The following is a 7,621-nucleotide window of genomic DNA, read 5'->3' as shown; positions in this document are numbered from 1 at the left end:
AATTTGCTATCAATGTTTTAAGTGTTCCTTGTAACCTCAACATCAAAACACACGAATGCAACAAAAAATTGTAAAACAAATGCACTACGGCAGACTCGAGAGACAATGCCCAGAGTGTGCAAGGCAGTAATCAGACCAAAGGGCGGCTATTTTGAAGAAACTAGAATACAAAACATGTTTTCAGTTATTTCACCTTTTTTTGTTAAGTACATAACTCCACGTGTGTTCATTCATTCATAGTGTTGATGCCTTCAGTGACAATCTGCAATGTAAAGAGTCATGAAAATAAAAAAAACACATTAAATGAGGAGAAGGTGCGTCCAGACTTTTGGTCGGTACTTTGTGATTGATCGCTGCTCAGAGACAAATTTAAGATTGGCAAAAATAACGCCGATCAGCCAAAATAAACATTGACATTGGACAAAGTTGCGATTTGAAATCCGGAGGGACTGATTAATTGTGTCATACAGACGTTAACTTCTTTTTACACTTGTACAAAAGTGAATAACGTTAAACCGAGATCGTGCTGCTCTGTATCAATCAATCAATCAATCAATGTTTATTTATATAGCCCCAAATCACAAATGTCTCAAAGGACTGCACAAATCATTACGACTACAACATCCTCGGAAGAACCCACAAAAGGGCAAGGAAAACTCTGGGGCGGCATAGCTCGGTTGGTAGAGCGGCTGTGCCAGCAACTTGAGGGTTGCAGGTTCGATTCCCGCTTCCGCCATCCTAGTCACTGCCGTTGTGTCCTTGGGCAAGACACTTTACCCACCTGCTCCCAGTGCCACCCACACTGGTTTAAATGTAACTTAGATATTGGGTTTCACTATGTAAAGCGCTTTGAGTCACTAGAGAAAAGCGCTATATAAATATAATTCACTTCACTTCACACCCAGTGGGCAGGGAGAATTCACATCCAGTGGGACACCAGTGACAATGCTGACTATGAGAAACCTTGGAGAGGACCTCAGATGTGGGCAACCCCCCCCCCCCTCTAGGGGACCGAAAGCAATGGATGTCGAGCGGGTCTAACATGATACTGTGAAAGTTCAATCCATAGTGGCTCCAACACAGCCGCGAGAGTTCAGTTCAAAGCGGATCCAAGACAGCAGCGAGAGTCCCGTCCACAGGAAACCATCTCAAGCGGAGGCGGATCAGCAGCGTAGAGATGTCCCCAACCGATACAGGTGAGCGGTCCATCCTGGGTCTCGACTCTGGACAGCCAGTACTTCATCCATGGTCATCGGACCGGACCCCTTCCACAAGGGAGGGGGGGACATAGGAGAAAGAAAAGAAGCGGCAGATCAACTGGTCTAAAAGGGAGGTCTATTTAAAGGCTAGAGTATACAGATGAGTTTTAAGGTGAGACTTAAATGCTTCTTGCAAACTGTAAATATAGCATGGACTATAAAAAAATATATATTTCACAGTGTATCTCCTAAATGATTCCCAAAGCATGTGCCGAGCACTGAAGTCAGCTACTTCCTTCATCGTGATCACGCATTCCGTTCATGCCTTGCTTTCGCGTCCAGATTGTTTTGCTCCGGCCTCGCAGATGTGCAGCGCACCTTGCAGTTTAAAAACGTGTGATGCCGATCAGAGGAAAAGAGCTTCCTGTTGAACTCTCAACAACCTCCACAGCTCCCTGCGAAATGGTTCTTCAATAATTAATTCCGCAGTCAAATCATAGCGCTTCCTGATTCTCTGCCTGCTGGATTTCTTTCCTGGTACATTATGATCGTTTTGAGATACCAGAGCTGCAGAAAAAAAATAAAAAATGCATCCGTCATGGAGAAAACTGTCAAACAGTTTGTATAATACTTTGTTTTGGTTCTATCTATACTGAGTGATATTCTAGTTGAGGACACGTGAAGCGTTTAGTGCAGGGGTCTCAATTTCAATTCACCTGGGGGCCACCGGATGCAGAGTCTGGGTGAGGCTGGGCCGCAAGAAAAGGTTTCTTAAAAACATTTTTGCACAGTCCTCAACATGTCTAGTTGTATAATGACGTTTCAAATTGTATTCCTTGTGCACCGCAACTTTCTCTGTCCAAATAAGATACGTCGGGGTGCCGCTGTGCTCAACAAAGATATATTGCATCTCTGGAATTGTCTTTGCTCATCACTATCCTTTCTCTTCACTGCAGGCTCTGAAAAAGACATTGTGACAGTCTCTTGCTGTCGTCGCTCGGGTTCAGCGGACCACCCAGGAAGGACATGCTTCGAGCAGGTTTGACTCTTTTATTTTTTTAAATAAAGGCAGATTTTTGTGCCGTCGTCACTCGCAATGCTCCCTCCTCCGTCTCCCGCTCTCCGGCCCGCTTTTTCAGCCACCGTCGTCGTCGTCCCGTTCTATGACTCGCTCTTGGTTGCTCTTTGGTCGCTCTTTCCGGCTCTCCGACTCCTTCCGGGACCTCTCCTCCTTCTCCCCTTTTTATACAGCAGGAGGAGGTGAATTAATTGTGTGCCACGCACCTGATTTAGATTGTGGTGGCGTCGCTCCCGGCAAGCCCCGCCGCCTCCTTGCCGCCATCCTGGGCAGGGCTGTAGCGTGCCCTGCCCCGCCGTCCACCCGTTGGCTCCGCCTCTCCACAGACATGTTTGGGGTTGTGGAATATATTTGTATTTAGCCGTTTAAACTAGCTTTGTGGACTTGGAGAAGACATTCGATTGTATCCCTCGGGAAGTCCTGTGGGGAGTGCTCAGAGAGTATGGGGTATCGGACTGTCTTATTGTGGCGGTCCACTCCCTGTATGATAAGTGCCAGAACTTGGTCCGCATTTCCGGCAGTAAGTCGGACACGTTTCCAGTGAGGGTTGGACTCCGCCAAGGCTGTCCTTTGTCACCGATTCTGTTCATAACTTTTATGGACAGAATTTCTAGGCGCAGTCAATGCCTTGAGGGGTTCCAGTTTGGTGGCTGCAGGATTAGGTCTCTGCTTTTTGCAGATGATGTGGTCCTGATGGCTTCATCTGACCGGGATCTTCAGCTCTCACTGGATCGGTTCGCAGCTGAGTGTGAAGCGACCGGAATGAGAATCAGCACCTCCAAATCCGAGTCCATGGCTCTCGCCCGGAAAATTGTGGAGTGCCATCTCCGGGTTGGGGAGGAGACCCTGCCCCAAGTTGAGGACTTCAATTACCTAGGAGTGGATCGTGAGATCGCCAAGCGGATCGGTGCGGCGTCTTCAGTAATACGATAGGATAGGATAGGTCTTAATTGTCATTGCCCAAGTACAACGAAACTTTGTTTTCAGCACAAACCTGTTCAAGATTAGACAAACAAACAGTGTACAGGGTTACAGAACAAGAACGCTGATGGGTAACCATAAGGCGCCCCGTAAAAGATGGGAAAAAGGTCAACGCTGGGGAAGGATGAGTAAAAAAATACAATCCAGACTGGGCTCCTAGGGGGGCCCAGTTGGGAGTGGGAAAAAACCTCCATAGCAAAGCCACATATACATATTACAACATACATCTCGAGATATCTAGCAACAGAGGGAAGGAAGTTCTAGGTCGCAGCTCTCAGGCGCTGACCATCCATTCATTACCCCTACGGGATTTGCGTCGAGGGCGTTGGGTTGGGGGACAGGGGGGTGTATGTGTGGCATATATTTTTTTTGGTGAATGTGTGTGTGTGTATAAGCCCATAGTGTGTCTCTGTTCCGCGGCCTTGATGTATTGTGTTGTCTCGTCCAAAGTCAACAACAACAGGTGTGTGTCCATGAGAGACAAGAAGGGAGTTTGTTGTGTCTTCACTGCGCTGTTCTTCGGGAGAGTCTCGAAGCCAGGGAAATAATCCAAGTTAGAATGATTTTGTATGCGAGTGAAATTAAAATTTGCTTTTCACTCTAAATTGTCTGACTGGTCCTCAAACTGCGGGGTAGACAGTCCGATGTAATCCACAGTTCTTCCCGCATTCTTCAATCATTTGTGGCAGCTTTGGGGTACTTTGAAGACTGCCAGCAACTTCCAATTTGTCGACAAACCAGAGCAACGCTTACTCCAATCAGCAGATGTCCTGTTGTCATAATTCCGACTAGGCGGATATCTTCACGTCCACGACAGAAAAGTGTCGCCACGCACGCCGCACTCCTTCTCCCAAGAGTCCGTCGTGTGTCCAGCAACGACCGCTTCGTCACGACAATGCGGACGCTGTATCGATCCGTTGTGGTGAAGAAGGAGCTGAGCCGGAAGGCAAAGCTCTCAATTTACCGGTGGATGTACGTTCCCATCCTCACCTATGGTCATAAGCTTTGGGTTACGACCGAAAGGACAAGATCACGGGTACAAGCGGCCCAAATGAGTTTCCTCCCTTTCCCTTAGAGATAGGGTGAGAAGCTCTGCCATCCGGGAGGAGCCATCTGGCTCATCGAGAGGAGCCAGATGAGGTGGTTCGGTCATCTGGTCAGGATGCCACCCGAACGCCTCCCTAGGGAGGTGTTTCGGCCACATCCAACCGGTAGGAGGCCACGGGGAAGAGTTGGACGAAGTGGCTGGGGAGAGGAAAGTCTGGGATTCCCTGCTTAGGCTGCTGCCCCCGCGAAGTGAAGTGATTTATATTTATATAGCGCTTATTTATACTGACTCAAAGCACTTTTACATCGTGAAACCCAATATCTCAGTTAAATATCTCAAACCGGTGTGGGTGGCACTGGGAGCAGGTGGGTCAAGTGTCTTGCCCAAGGATATGACAGTGACTAGGTTGGCAGAAGTGGGGATCGAACCCGGAACCCTCAAGTTGCTGGCACGGCAGCTCTACCAACCGAGCTATATCGGGTAAGCGGAAGAAGGTGGATGGATGGTGGTTATTGGCATTTGTAATTTATGTGCATTTTTCATTGTTTTTTTGTATGTCAAACTGTAGTTTTTCCAAACAAAAAAGAAACTGTGGTTAATGTTAACATTTTTGAGTTTCTGAAACAGATTTAGACAGGGTTTTTTTTTTTTTTTTTGGTCCTGTCCAGCTTTTCAGGTAAATCATATAGTTGATGTAGATGCCCGTATCGGCTGTTCAGATTTCCTTTACAAAAGAGAAGTGTAGGATACTTCTCTTGTTGCTTTATTTGTATTTGACTTTATTAAATGTATTTATATTATTATTTGGTGCAGCCGGGCCGGAGTAGGAGGGGATAGAAAGAGGAAAAAAAGGAAGACAGAGGGGGAAATTGTGGGGATAAGAGGGGGATTAGACAGAGAGACAAAAACAACAACAATAGAACAACACATGCACATACAATATGTATGTGCTGGTGTTGGGCGGTATAGCTCGGTTGGTAGAGTGGCCGTGCTAGCAACTTGAGGGTTGCAGGTTCGATTCCCGCTTCCACCATCCTAGTCACTGCCGTTGTGTCCTTGGGCAAGACACTTTACCCACCTGCTCCCAGTGCCACCCACACTGGTTTAAATGTAACTTAGATATTGGGTTTCACTATGTAAAGCGCTTTGAGTCACTAGAGAAAAGCGCTATATAAATATAATTCACTTCACTACAAATATGATCATAAAAGTGATCGCAAAGAAGCAGTTAGTGAAATAAATATTAATATAAAAATGACAATGAGGATTTTTACACTTCAACTGGAGCAATACAAATACCAATAGAAAAAGTGCTATTGATCATGAACAATATTAATAGTTTACCTCTATTATCAACAATACAGTTTTTAAATGCAACAATACGTATACATAATGATAATTAAAAAGATAAATACAATAAATAAGAAAAAGGAATACCGAAAGATGGAGGGGAAGAGAGAGAGGCAACCTATATTAATCTTGTAGATTGTTATAGTAACAACGAGTTAAGCTTTGTTACACAGGGTTTTAATATGATTTCGGTTTGAAAAAACTAGGTCAAACAGAAATTGAGGTACTGTATTTACTAAAAACTTCCATTAAACAAATATAATTGGGGTTGCACACCTGTTAGTTGGTGAGGGGTGTAGCCTATTTAAAAAAGAGAGAATATTTTTCCAATATTAGCATGCAGCCTGACAGAGGAGAGACCCTCTTCAGTGAGTTTGGTGTCTCCTGGGATCAAACTGGTTTTCCAGGGACATGAAACAAGAGCAATGAAAGAGCATATTTGAATGCAAGCGCTTGAAAGGCTGTGAGATCACTGGATGTGTGAGCCGAATGTCAACCATGAATACTGTATGGAGCGAATAGACCGCAAGTGACACCCGATGCTTGCACTTCGCTGGCTTCCAGATTGTTGCTGCTAACCATAACTGTGAAAGGCTCTGGTTGCTCGTAAAGGTGGCGAAAGAAATGCTAAAAACCTTGGAAAAGCAGCGGTACAAATACAGTACTGGACGACCAAGACTGGTTTTAAAAATAATATTCAGCAGAGTGCCTTTTAGTGCGAATAGAAATACAAACCCCGTTTCCATATGAGTTGGGAAATTGTGTATTAATAAACTTTGAATTTCATGGCTGCAACATGTGCCAAAGTAGTTGGGAAAGGGCATGTTCACCACTGTGTTACATCACCTTTTCTTTTAACACTCAATAAACGTTTGGGAACTGAAGAAACTAATTGTTGAAGCTTTGAAAGTGGAATTCTTTCCCATTCTTGTTTTATGTAGAGCTACAGTCGTTCAACAGTCCGGGGTCTCCGCTGTCGTATTTTTTATTTTTTTTTACGAAGCCACGCTGTTGTAACACGTGCTGAATTTGGCTTGGCATTGTCTTGCTGAAATAAGCAGGGGCGTCCATGAAAAACACGGCGCTTAGATGGCAGCATATGTTGTTCCAAAACCTGTATGTACCTTTCAGCATTAATGGTACCTTCACAGATGTGTAAGTTACCCATGCCTTGGGCACTAATGCACCCCCATACCATCACACATGTTGGCTTTTGAACTTTGCGTTGATAACAGTCTGGATGGTTCACTTCCCCTTTGGTCCGGATGACACGATGTCGAATATTTCCAAAAACAATTTGAAATGTTGACTTGTCAGACCACAGAACACTTTTCCACTTTGCATCAGTCCATCTTAGATGATCTTGGGCCCAGAGAAGCCAGTGGCGTTTCTGGATGTTGTTGATAAATGGCTTTCGCTTTGCATAGTACAGCTTTAACTTGCACTCACAGATGTAGCGACAAACTGTATTTAGTGACAGTGGTTTTCTGAAGTGTTCCTGAGCCCATGTGGTGATATCCTTTAAGATTGTCAGTTTTTGATACAGTGCCGTCTGAGGGATGGAAGGTCACGGTCATTCAATGTTGGTTTCCGGCCATGCCGCTTACGTGGAGTGATTTCTCCAGATTCTCTGAACCTTTTGATGATATTATGGAGCGTAGATGTTGAAATCCCTAAATTTCTTGCAATTGCACTTTGAGAAAGGTTGTTCTTAAACTGTTTGACTATTTGCTCACGCAGTTGTGGACAAAGGGGTGTACCTCGCCCCATCCTTTCTTGTGAAAGACTGAGCATTTTTTGGGAAGCTGTTTTTATACCCAATCATGGCACCCACCTGTTCCCAATTAGCCTGCACACCTGTGGGATGTTCCAAATAAGTGTTTGATGAGCATTCCTCAACTTTATCAGTATTTATTGCCACCTTTCCCAATTTCTTTGTCACGTGTTGCTGGACATCAAATTCTA

Source organism: Nerophis ophidion, linkage group LG19 (genome assembly GCF_033978795.1).
Source record: "Nerophis ophidion isolate RoL-2023_Sa linkage group LG19, RoL_Noph_v1.0, whole genome shotgun sequence".
Taxonomy (NCBI): Eukaryota; Metazoa; Chordata; class Actinopteri; order Syngnathiformes; family Syngnathidae; genus Nerophis; species Nerophis ophidion.
Note: the sequence above shows the minus strand (reverse complement) of the source record.